The sequence below is a fragment of the Nannospalax galili genome, unplaced genomic scaffold (assembly GCF_000622305.1).
Source record: "Nannospalax galili isolate Female #2095 unplaced genomic scaffold, S.galili_v1.0 scaffold342, whole genome shotgun sequence".
Taxonomy (NCBI): domain Eukaryota; kingdom Metazoa; phylum Chordata; class Mammalia; order Rodentia; family Spalacidae; genus Nannospalax; species Nannospalax galili.
In genome coordinates, this window is record NW_008349359.1 from 2,258,653 (window position 1) to 2,271,290 (window position 12,638).

The 12,638-nt window shown below is 40.6% G+C and overlaps 1 protein-coding gene across 2 annotated transcripts in view; it reads right to left on the reverse strand.

Moving 5' to 3' along the window:
• Znf106 (zinc finger protein 106) overlaps window positions 1–12,638 on the reverse strand; it is a 68,316-nt gene that overhangs the window by 50,748 nt on the left and 4,930 nt on the right. The window lies entirely within an intron of this gene.

The following is a 12,638-nucleotide window of genomic DNA, read 5'->3' on the forward strand; positions in this document are numbered from 1 at the left end:
GGTCATGTTATTTCTTTCCTTAGAAACTTTCCAATGGCTTCCCAATTCACAGAAAATTCTAAGTCCATGCCAAGTCTACCAATGTGTTTCTCCAGCTCTCTCAGACCTCATCCCTGACCACTTCCCTTGTATGGTTCTGTTATAGTCATAATGCCTACATTGCTGTTTCTTGATCACATCAGGCATCTGTTGATAATTTCACCTTAGAGTTTCTACATTTCCCATTCTCTCTGCTTGGAACAGTCTTCAAGACACTTATGGTTTTCATGGCTTACTCTCATTTCTATCAGGTATCTAAAAAATGGTGCCTCACTGAGGAAGCCTTCCCTGAGCCCTGTATAATACTGCATTCTGTCCTTCCTCTCAATCTTCTAGTTTCCTGTTAACCTGAGCTTGCTTCATAGCAATGAGCTGATCACATTTCTACAAAATGGCTAAACAATACCTATCCTATGTGCTCTTTTGTAATGTAGTCTTATCACCACCCACTGAAGAGGTAGCTCACTTTCCTTCTCTGTGGATGATTTTGATAAAATGTGGTGAAAGTAATGCTGTGTAATTTCTGAGGTGGAGTCTTCAGAGACACAGCTTCTGCCTTCACCCACTGTTACACTCCCTCTTGGAACCCAAAGACAGACAGAGGCCAAGTGGAGAACAACTGAGGTTCAAATGAATGTCAAAACAGCAATCAGAACCATCATGGGACAGCTGTGAGAGTGAGCCATCTTGGGGTTTTCAGGTCTAGCCACCATTCCAAGCAAGAGCAATCAGAACCAGCCAGATAAGCCCTTTTCAATTCACAGAACTGGAAAACAAAAGTTGTTTTAAAATCAGTAAATTTTGACTTATGTAGTAAAAAGACATAACTGAAATGAGCACCTTTTAGTATCTGGCATGGCAAATATTTATTTTTTCTTACATCTGTATTACATCTCTTTACTTTTGCACACGTGTACATATGCTGTATGTGTGGAGGTCTGAGGCCAACCCTAGGAGTAAGTCCTCTCTGTCTACCATATGGATCCTGGGGATAACTCAGCTCATCCGTTAGGTTTGGTGGTAAGCACCTTTACCCAATGAGCCATCTCTCTAGACCAAAACATTTACTATGTTCCCCCAATTAAATCTTAAATTTCTCATTTGGGATTTCAGAGTTGGGCGTGTGGTGCATGCCTTTAATCCCAGCACCTGGGAGGCAGAAGAGGCAGATATCTGTTGAGGACAGCCTGGCCTAGATAGCAAATTCCAGGCCAGTCATAATGAGACTCTGTCTCAAAACAAAACAAAATAACCCTTAGGTACATTATAAGCAATCTATAAGTATTTGTTGAATTATTCTAAGTCAAACTATGTTTGGTTATTAGTTGTGAGACTGAGACAGCTTGGCGAACACTAAGGTTTAGAGCAAGACACAAAGGCTTTCTATGGTAAAATCCTCTAAGTACTAGCAAATTTTGACTTCCATGCTCTATAGAGATTTGAAAACCCAGGTCTCCAAGAAGCATTCTTTATCTTTCCATACAACATTGGGTTCTAACAAACACCTGCCTCCTCTCTTGGGATTTGTTCTTTAGATTTAAAAACCCTGACATAATGAAATTATACACTAGCCTAACTCATTCCTTGGCAATATGGCAAAGGGGCCAATGAAAGATGCTTAAAGTTCTCTGTGTCGCAGTGGTCCAGCATTTTCTTATTATTGTAACAAACTTCAAGAATACTACCTAGTGCCTAAAGTAATTAAAGAGTAAAATCTAGCTGGTTATGGAAGGTACATGTCTGTAATCACAGAACTCAGGAAGTTATAGGAAGATCATGAGTCTGAGGTCAGTCCTGGCTATATAGGGAGTTCAAGGTTAGTCTGGACTACATACTGACACTCTCCCTCAAGAAATCAAATCAAATCAAATCATCAAATCAAACCAAACCAAATGACCAAAGCAAAAGACACTGATGACAGAGCCCCAATTCCAAAATGAGATCACAGGATAAAAATCTGGACATTTATAACAATTAGCTAAAAAAACAAAACAACTCTGTATGTTAATGGATAGAAACAAGACTATCTTTTAGTATTACTAATTATCTCTTTTTTTCTTGCTGCAAAGTAGCTGAGACTGGCCTTGAACTCCTGATCTTTTTACCTCACAAGTGCTGGGATTATAGGTATGCTCTGCTGTGTCTGGACTTCAAAACTACTAATCATTTCTTAAATCTCTGAATTAGCAAGTTATACTGATGTTATATCTTAACATTTACTTCTAGTTTACTACTTACATCAATTTTATCCAAAGCATGTACTGAACACCCAGCTCTATTCTAATAGCTGGGGAAAGCAGTGAAGATATGTCTAGAAATAGTTTGAATTCTGTTTTAAGCCACTAACCAAAGCAAAACAGAAACAAAAAATACTTAGAAGTAATAAAATCAATGAAAACAAAACTGACTTTAGGGTAGTTATTGTGAAATTTTTATGTTTTACTCAGTTGAGAACCTGAAAATTAAAATACAAACTGTATTTAACAAGGCCAAAGGTGTCAACTTCTAGCAAATGAATCAAAACTTAAAGCAATAGGGCCTGGGGTGTGGCTTAGTGACACAGTGTGCACTTAGCATGTATAAGCCCCTATACACTCAATCCCTAGCATAAAAGTGAAAGTAAGTCTTATAATGAAAATACTCTAAGCTGTAGAAGCACACCTTTAACCCCAACACTCGTGAGGTAGAGGTAGGTGGATCTCTGTAAGACCAAGGCCAACGCAGTCTACATAGCAAGCTCTGGGCCAGCTGGGACTAAAGGGAGACCCTGTCTCAAAAAGCCAAACCAAAACAAAACTCTATACATCCAACTTTTTTTATGTGTATGAGTGTTTTGCCTACATGTATATAAGTGCATTTTGTTCATGCAATGCCCACAGAGGCCAGAAGAGGGCATCAGATTCCCTGGAACTGGAGTTATGGATGGTGGTTAGCTGCCATGTGGGTACTGAGAACTGAACCTGAGTCCTCTGCAAGAGCAGACAATGCTCTTAACCACTGAGTCATCTCTCCAACCCCCACATCCTATTTTTCCTTCCACTGATTCCACATTTCTTTTGGGGATCAAAACACAAAACAATGTTAAGATGTATGGCAATCGATCAATCCTGAACCTTGATGTTCATTTGTAGTAAAACCTGACTTTCTCAGAAATGACAAATTGATGTTTCTAATTTGCATGTATTAGGCATATTCATTTTAACTTTCTCAAAAAATGAAAACAATTCAGGCATGGTGGTGCAGGCCTTTAGTCCCAGAATTCCCACACCCTCTGATTGGGAGGCAGAGGCAGGTCAATCTCTGTGAGTTCCAGGCCAGCCAGGACTACATAGTAAGATCCTGTCTCAAAAAACTTAACAACAACAAGAACAGACAACAATATCAAACAAACAAAAAAGGTGGGGGTAGTGGTGGCAGCAGCTGGAGAGATGCCTCAGTGTTTAAGAGTACTAGCTGTTCTTCCAATGGACCTTAGTTTGGTTCCCAGAACCCACATGGTGGCTAACAACCATTTGTAACTCTAGTTCCAGGGGATCTGACATCCTCTTCTGACTTCCATGGACATCACATGCATGTGGTGCACTTACATACAAGCAGGCAAAACACACATCATATACATAAAATAAATAAATTTTAAAGAAAGAAAACACATAACTGCTAGCAGTGTTCCATTTGTAACACTAAACTTCACATATAAACTTAGATGATATGATTCCAGACAAAAACAAAGGAATTTGTGAATTATCAAACATGGTAAATAAATAATTCAATTAAGCTTTAGCACATAGTCTTCTCCTTAAAGGCATTAACAGAGATTAGAAACCAAGAAAATACAAACCATCACACTCTGTAATCTCAATCAAAGTAACTGAGAGGTTACACAAGTAAATAAGCAATTCATCTACTACTATCCCCACTTTACATTTCTTTTGCATAGCAATTAAATATACACATCATAAAAATTTCCAACTTTTCTTCAAATAAATATGAGAAATATCTGTGACATTTCTTAGACTCAATTTCTTTCTTCTTTTTTTGGTCTTTTTGAGACAGGGTCTCCCCATAGCCCCAGCTGTCCTGGAACTCACTACGTAGACCAGGCTGGCCTTGAACTCACAGAGATCTTCCTGCCTCTGCCTCCCGAGTGCTGGGATTAAAGGCGTGTGCCACAATGCCCAGCCCATAAAAACTTTGTAATAGGGCTGGAGAGATGGCAAAGGGGTTAAGAACACTGGTTGTTCTTGCAGAAGAGCCGGGTTTGAATCCCAGCATCCACATGGCATCTAACAACTATCTATAACTCCAGTCCCAGGGGATCCGACAGCCTCTTCTGACCTCCACAGGCATTGCACGACATGGGTGCGCTTACCTACATGCAGACAATAGACAAATACACATAAAATAAAAATAATAAAGAAAATTTAAAAAAACAAAACAAAAAAACTCTGTAATAGCCATGGTGGTACATAGCTTTAACATCTGCACTCAGGAGGCAGAGGCAGGCAGATCTCTGGAGCTTGAGGCCAGCCTGTTCTACATACCGAGTTCCAGGCCAGTCAGAGTTACTTAGTGAGATGCTGTCTCAAACTGGAAAAAGAAAAAAAAATAAATAAATAAAAGGAGGGGGGAGGGAGAGGGCTAGAGATAGCTCAGGGGTTAAGAGCACTAACTGCTTTTGCAGAGGACCTGGGTTTAGTTTCCAGCACCCACATGGCCACTAACAACCATCTGTAACTCCAGTTTTAGGAGATCTAACACCTTCTTCTGACCTGCGTGGGCACTGCACAACACATACACGCAGGGAAGAGACTCACATTCATAAAATTTAAAAAGAAAAAAATAACTTTATAATAAACCTTTTTTTTGGGGGGGGTCCTTTTTTTGAGACAGGGTCTCCCTGTAGCCCCAGCTGGCCTGGAACTTACTATGTAGACCAGGCTGGCCTTGAACTCACAGAGATCCATCTGCCTCTGTCTCCCAAGTGCTGGGACTACAGGCATGCGCCACCATGCCTGGCCCTATAATAAACTTTTTTTCAATGTCTTAATAACTATTTTGCCAGTACAAGTGCCATTATTCTAGGCAAAACTATAGTATGCATGACTCTTTTCTTTCAAAGTCTCACATTTATTTATCAAGTCCTAAGCATTTTCTTTTTTTGAGATAAGGTCTTATGTAGCCTAGGCTAGCCTCAAACTTGCTATATAGCTGAGGGCGACCTTGAATAGTTTGATACTCCTGTCTTCACCTCTGAGAGTGCTGGGATCACAGGCATGCACCACTATACCTGGTTTTATGAAGTGTAAGAATCTCCACAGATTCCAGAATTGGACAACCGGCTACATGCCTGTATTTCTAGTCTTTAGATCAAGCACTCAAGTCCATCTTGGGCTATGTAACACTGCAGTCCACTTCTAACATCAATGCCAGAGTATCCCCCTAATATTATGAAACTCAAGTTGAAAACACCTTTTGGTGTCAAAGAACTATATTTAAAAATTACCATCCTAGCCGGGTGTGGTGGCGCAAACCTGTAGTCCAGCACTTGGGAGGCAGAGGCAGGCGGATCTCTGTGAGTTCAAGGCCACCCTGGTCTATATAGTGAGTTCCAGGTCAGCTGGGGCTACAGGGAGACCATGTCTCAAAAAGACTATAAACAAACAAATGAACAAACAACAACAAAAAAACCATCCTGTTTTATTGCTAAAACTATCTGAGAAATAAGTAAACCCAGGCTGTCTGAAGGCAGGTATGTCTGATCTTCCTAACTTTACTTTGAGGAAGATATTTTATACACTGTATCTCTTAGGATTCAATAAAATAAACTCAATAGCATTTAATAAATTTAAATTTGGCTGGCTATGGTGGCACATGCCTTTAATCCCAGCACTTGGGAGGCAAAGGTAGACAGATCTAGGTGAGATCAAGATCAGCCTAGTCAACACAGTGAGTTCCAGGTAAGGAAGAAAGAAAGGAGGGAAGAAGGGAGAAAGGGAGGGAGGGAAAGAAAGAAAAAGGAAGGAAGGAAACAAAGGGAAAGAAAAAGAAATTTGTTTCATATACCAATTCAGATTCCATGTGACAGAAATGCACTGTAAAACATTGAACAATGTATTGGTTTGTTTTTGGTGGGGACACAGTAAGGAGTAGCAGTTGGGCCACAATCCCTTTCTTGAATTCCACAGGCCATTTTCTATATTCACCTTAATCCTGACAGAAATTGATGGATTTCTGGTAAGACAAGTCAACAGGAAAGCCACAGAGCAAATTTTTGCTTCTCCCCCTAGGGTGTCCAGACTGACACTTCTAGGAGGACCTCACGTTATGGCATGGTTCTCACTAAAAAGCTACATGGCTTCTAGCTATAAAGAACTTTTAGCTCTAGTGCCTATAACCCCTGCACGCCCCTCCAGGGGGATGGGAGGCAGAGCCCTTTAGACCAGTATGTTTTTTTTTTTTCTTTTTTTTTTGTCTTTTTGTCTTTTTGAGACAGGGACTCCCTGTAGTCCCAGCTGACCTGAACTCACTATGTAGACCAGGCTGGCTGGCCTTGAACTTACAACGATCCGCCTGCCTCTGCCTCCCAAGCGCTGGGATTAAAGGCATACGCCACCACGCCCAGCTTAGACCAGTATGTCTTATACAGCAATGAAGAGACCCTGTCTCAGTCAAGGTGGAAAGGCCAAGGACCAACTCGAAGGCTGTCCTCTGACATGACATTTGTCCACAGTTCCCACCCCCATACAAGCACATACATATACTTAGACATAAATATCTTTTCTGCAGAACATTAAAATCTTTGATTGTTAATTGTTTAATTTTCTTTTTAAAAGATATTTTTTATTTATTTGTATTTTTTTGTGTATTAGTGTATTGCCTAGAGGTATGTAGGTGGACCCATATTGTGCAATGTTCACCAAGGTCACGAGAGGGTGTCGGATTCCCCTGGAACTGGAATTACAGACAGTTGTTAGTCTCCATGTTGGTGCTGGGAATTGAACCCAGGTGCTCTGGAAGAACAGTGACTGTTCTTAACCACTGAGCCATCTCTCCAGCTGTTTGTTTTAAATTTTATCCATTTCTGCTTGAATTTTGAAGCAGATAACATGTACAAACACAATTAACACACATTGTTAATTTAAATACATTGTTTCCCTCCATAACTGACTTTTTAATGATTTGATAGATTTTTAATTTAAAAACTATTTTATTTTATGTGTATGAGTGTCTTGCCTAGATGTATGTTAAGTGCACCTGTGTTATACAATGCCCAAGGACGTCAGAAAAGGGTGTTGGATCCCCTGGAACTGGAGTTACAGTTATTGGTCACCATGTGGGTACTGGGAACTGAACCTGGGTCCTCTGTAAGAGTAGGTGGTGGTGGTGCTCTTAACTGCTGGGCCATATCTCTATCCCACTAGATTTTAATTTTTAATTAAGTGTGACTGTATAGGGGTATGTACATGTGAGTACAGGTACCCTCAGAGGCCAGAAGAAGTCACTGGATCCCCTCGAGCTACAGTTACCAGGTTGTGACCCACCTGATGTGGATGCAGGGAACCAAAGTCAGAACCTCTGTAAGGGTACTAAGTGCTCTTAACCAGGTAGGGACCCATCTCTCTCATCAATCTTTTGCAAATGGAAGGCCAATGTCAGGAAGTGAAATGATGGTGTCACTATGCCTGAGCAACCATGGCCTCCAGCACTGATCACTTGGAAAAGGAACAGAAATGGGCTCTGCTGGGGACAGCAGCATCTACCTCATCATCAACTGACTTTTCTTTTGTGGAGACAGGGTCTCATGTAGCCCAGGCCTTGAACTCTCTATGTGGATGGCCTTGTGCTCCTGCCTCCCGAATGCTGGGATTTGAGGGGTGTGCCACACTTGGTTTTTTTTTGGGGGGGGCGGGTGGCACCAGTTATGGAACCCACCTGGCAGGCAGGTGTTCAACCACTGAGCCAGATCTCCAAAGATGAACATATAATTTCCCAAAGTATTTGATGATGTACCATGGTTGGCTTCTGTTTATTTGCATTTGCTTTTTTAGATGGGGCTTCTCTATGTAGTTCAAGCTACTCAGAACTCCTGACCCTCTGCTTCCTTAGTACTGGGATTATAGATGTGTGCCACCACTCTTGGGTCTCTCGAGTCCTGATCAACAGGTTTTATGTTGTATCCTGGGGCCCATGGGGGGACACTGGAAAATTTACACACTGGACTTTCCTGGTCCATGCAGACAGAGGTCTAACCTAACCCTCATGGAAGGGGGGTGGGAGGGTGGGAAGAAACCAGAAGCAAATCTCACAAAGACAGCTATAGTATCAAAAAGCCTTTGTTTTGGGCGGGGGGAGAACGGGACACACAATTGAACCAAAGCTGGCAGTAGCTCTAGAAGAAGCAGTCATTGAGCAAAACTACCACTGTATTTACCTAACAAGAGATGTAGCAGGGATTTTGACAGATGTGCATCACATCTGCCATTAGTGTCAAAAGAGGTGTCTTGATGACTGAGAAAAATCACAGTTTTATTACCTTTTTCTTCCTTCAAGCCTTTTGCGTATTTTCCACAACAATGGCCCTCTGGTTGCTCAGTTAATATGGATGAACACAAATATTTGACCCTCATCTACTTTATGAATAATGTTATTTGGGCTGGAAAAAAATTCATTTTAGAGGTTACAAATATAACTTGGTGGTGAAGTACCCGCTTGCCTAGTATGCACAAAGTCCTGGGTTTACTCTCCATTGCTACAAAAATAAAATAAAATATTTGGGCTGAGGCAGTAGATCCTTGGTAAAGGGCTTGTCTAGATTACTGAGGGCCTAGGCTCTATCCTCAGAACTGGGAAAAAAACATACTTTTTAACCCACTTTTTATTGCAACTATTTCTTTTTATTGTTTTTGTTTTGTTTTGAGACACACCCTCTCTATGTAGCCTTGGCTGGCCTTGAACTCATCCAGACAGGCTTAAAGGTGTGCACGGCTTTTATAAATATCTCCACTGCTTCCTTGGTCTTCCTGAAATTAAATTCAGAGCTATACTATCCTACTTGCACAAATACAATTTAAAACATTGCCGGGTGGTGGTATACACCTTTAATTTCAGCACTGTCAGAGTGGGCAGATGTCTGTGAGATCTGGGCCAGCCTGGAGTATGTAATGAGTTCAAGGCCAGCTGGGGCTACAGGGAGACCCTGTCTCAAACAACAACAAAAAGACATATCAAATAAACAAAAAAAGGGCTAAATATAAAAGAATGAAAGTAATTTATCATAAAATAGTATGTAGCTTAATATATAAATGTTTGGGCATGATTATATTATAGAAAACATAAAACTCTGGACGCCACAACTATAAAAACAGACCAAACACGTATGCATTACTGATTAAAATACCATGAATAGCACCTGTTATCTACATGATTAATCTTCCTGAACTACGGAAAGCACAACTGAGCTGGCAAGATGGCTCAGTAGGTAAAGGCGCTTGCTGCCAAGCCTGATGACCCAAGTTCAATCCCTAGGACCCACATGGATGGAGAGAACAAACTCCAACAAGTTGTCCTCTGACCTCCACACACACCCCTGAATATACAGGTACTCACTGTACACACATATACAAAATAATAAATTAGAAATTTTAAAAATGTATTATCATTGTAAAACTGGCATGGTAGCACATACCTGTAATCCCAGCAGAGGCTGAGGCAAGTGGATCACAAATCTGAGGCCAGTTGAGCTATGTAGTAAAACACTGTCTCCCAAAACAAACAACTACAAATTTTAAAAAGCCAACAAAAAAGAAAGCGCAAGTATCCTAACTGCAAGAATCATGACTTCACATTTACCCCCCAGCTTACAAAGTACAGTAGAAAAGCTAGACAATGGAATTAGGCAATACTGCATAAGTCTATCCTGAGTAAATTCAACCTCTTCAAACTTGAAATTCCTCTTTTATAAAAAAGGAACCCTGGGCTGGGTATGTAGCTCAATGGTAGAGTGCTTGCTTAGCATCCAAGGCCCTGTGTTCAATTCCCAGTGTGCCTCCAAAAAAAGTCATCACAGACCCAGTTGAAAAATAATTTCTTGGGTTGGCAAGATGGATCAGTGGGTAAAGGCACTCGCCACCAAGTTTTACAATCTGAGCTCAATCCCCAGAACCAACATGGGGGAAGGAGAGAACAGGCTCCCACAAGTTGTCCTCTGACCTTCATGTGTGCCATGGGATTCACATACAACAAATAAACCTGCACATACAACAAATAAATACAATATTTTAAAAAAACCCAGTAACTTCTTGTAATGAGTTTTATCTTTTTGAAGATAATCATTTACATTTTGAAAAGATAATACTAGATGTGTAAAGTATGCAGGGCTTGGTGACTCACGCCTTCATTCCCAGCAGAGACAGGTGGATCTCTGTGAGTTCAAGGCCAACCTGGTCTACATAGTGAGTTCCAGGTCAGCTGGGGCTATAAGGAGACCCTGTCTCAAAAAGCTAAGAACAGGACCCAAACTGCTGAGCATCCATTCTTTCAGACCTCTCTCAGAACAGTGTCCCCCAGCAGGAGCTTCACTCATTCTTCATTGCAACAGTATTTCCACATGAAATGGAGAAAGAGAAACCAGGACCCACCCTTCTTATGAGAAAATCTTGCCCTTGGATCCCTACACCTAGAATATCACACACAACAGATTTCTCTTATTGTTTGATAAGAGAAAAGGTATGGCCTTCAGTGCTTTGATATGTAAAGCATGCAAATGCACATTCATACTCTTTTTCACTCATCTTGGGTGAAGGGTAAGGAGGGGTCCTGAAGGATTAAGGTCATATGTGCAGGTCACAACAGGAACATACAACTCAGTGAACTTGTTTACATTATAAACAGTAACTTTTTAGTTGCAAGTTTAAGTAAACGTCTTTAAGGTCAGATTATGTCCACATTGTAAAAATCATTCCTACAACATTCAATTTAACAACTGATGCTAAGCCAGGAATGATGGTGCTCTTCTGTACTCCCAACAATTAGAGGCAGGCAGGTCTCTGTGAGTTCAGGTCAGCCTGGTCTACACAGTGGAGTTCCAGCCCAGCCAGTGCTACACAGTGAGACCCAGTCTCAAAAACCGAAAGAAGCAAACCAGCATCAAACCAAACCAAACCAAACCAAAACAAAACAAACAAACAATGACAACCATGAAGGCTAAACTCATCACCGAACCCATGAATAAATCTCAGTTAAGTAATGGTGGGAGAACTACATACAAATCAAAGAGGAAAAAAGAGAAAAATACACCTCAAGATACAAAATAACCAAATGTAACATGCAGCCTCTGGAAACTGAATGAAACACTGTTTATATTATGGGTGGCCAGCTCCCAAAGTCCTGGTTATTCATGAGGTTGAGCTGAAAGGATCATTTGCCAAACCAAATCAAGACCAACCTGGGCAAACAGAGAACACCCTCTTCCCCATCTAAAAGAAGGGAGGATACAGAATGTAGCTCAGATGTAGAGTACTTGCTTAGCATGTGTGAGGCCACTGGTAATCCTGAGCACATAAAGATATTAAAAAAAAAAAAAAAAAAAAAAAAGATAAGCCATAGGGCATGGTGGCGCACGCCTGTACTCCCACCACTTGGGAGGCAGAGGCAGGCGGATCTCTGTGAGTTCCAGGCCACCCTGGCCTACATAGTGAGTTCCAGGACAGCTGGGGCTACAAGGAGACCCTGTCTCAAAAAAACAACAACAAAAACAAAACTAAACAAAAAAACAACCAAACAACCAAATAAACAAAAAAGGATAAGCCAAGCATGGCAGGACTCATGCACAATCCTAACACTTTCCAACAAGGAAAGCCTAGATAATCAGGCTTGCCTCACCACACAGAATTCAAGGCCAGCCTTGGCTACATGAGACTGCTTCAAAAAAGCAAAACAAAAAGATAAGAGTTGAGCATTGAATAATATAGATAGAATAAAAGCAAATACAAGATTGCAAATATAGTTCAGTAGTAGAGCACTTGCCTAGCAAGTGTGAGGCCCCAAGTTCAATTCCCAGCAGGAAAAACACACCACCAAAACGAGTTTAGCTAAATAGTAATATTTTAAAATATGACTGCAAGTTTTTATTTCTTGGGTGCTTACAACTTTCTGTAATAGAAAGATGAAAAAGTTTAGGGTTGAGGAATGTAAACTCAGTGGTACGTGATGCTTGCCCAGCCTGAAAAAAACATTCAGGGCCAATTATTGTCTCCCTTTTCTAGTTCCCAGTTACCACAATCTCCAGCCACTTTTACCAGTTTATGTGTTCTTGATACATAATTTTTTCACTTGAATTTTTGATTTTAAAACTTATTTTTATGTGTATGAGTGTGTGTTTATGTAAATGTACCATGAACGAGCAATGCTCAGAGGCCAGAAGGTATCCATCAATTCCCTGGAACTGGAGTTATGTACACTTGTTAGCCACCATGTAGGTCTCTCCAGCCACCACTTGAAAGTTTTTTTTTTTTTTTTTTTTTTTTTTTTTTTTAAAAAAAAAAAAAAAAAAAAAAAAAAAAAGAGGACGATAAATCTTTCACTGTGATATATCAAAATAA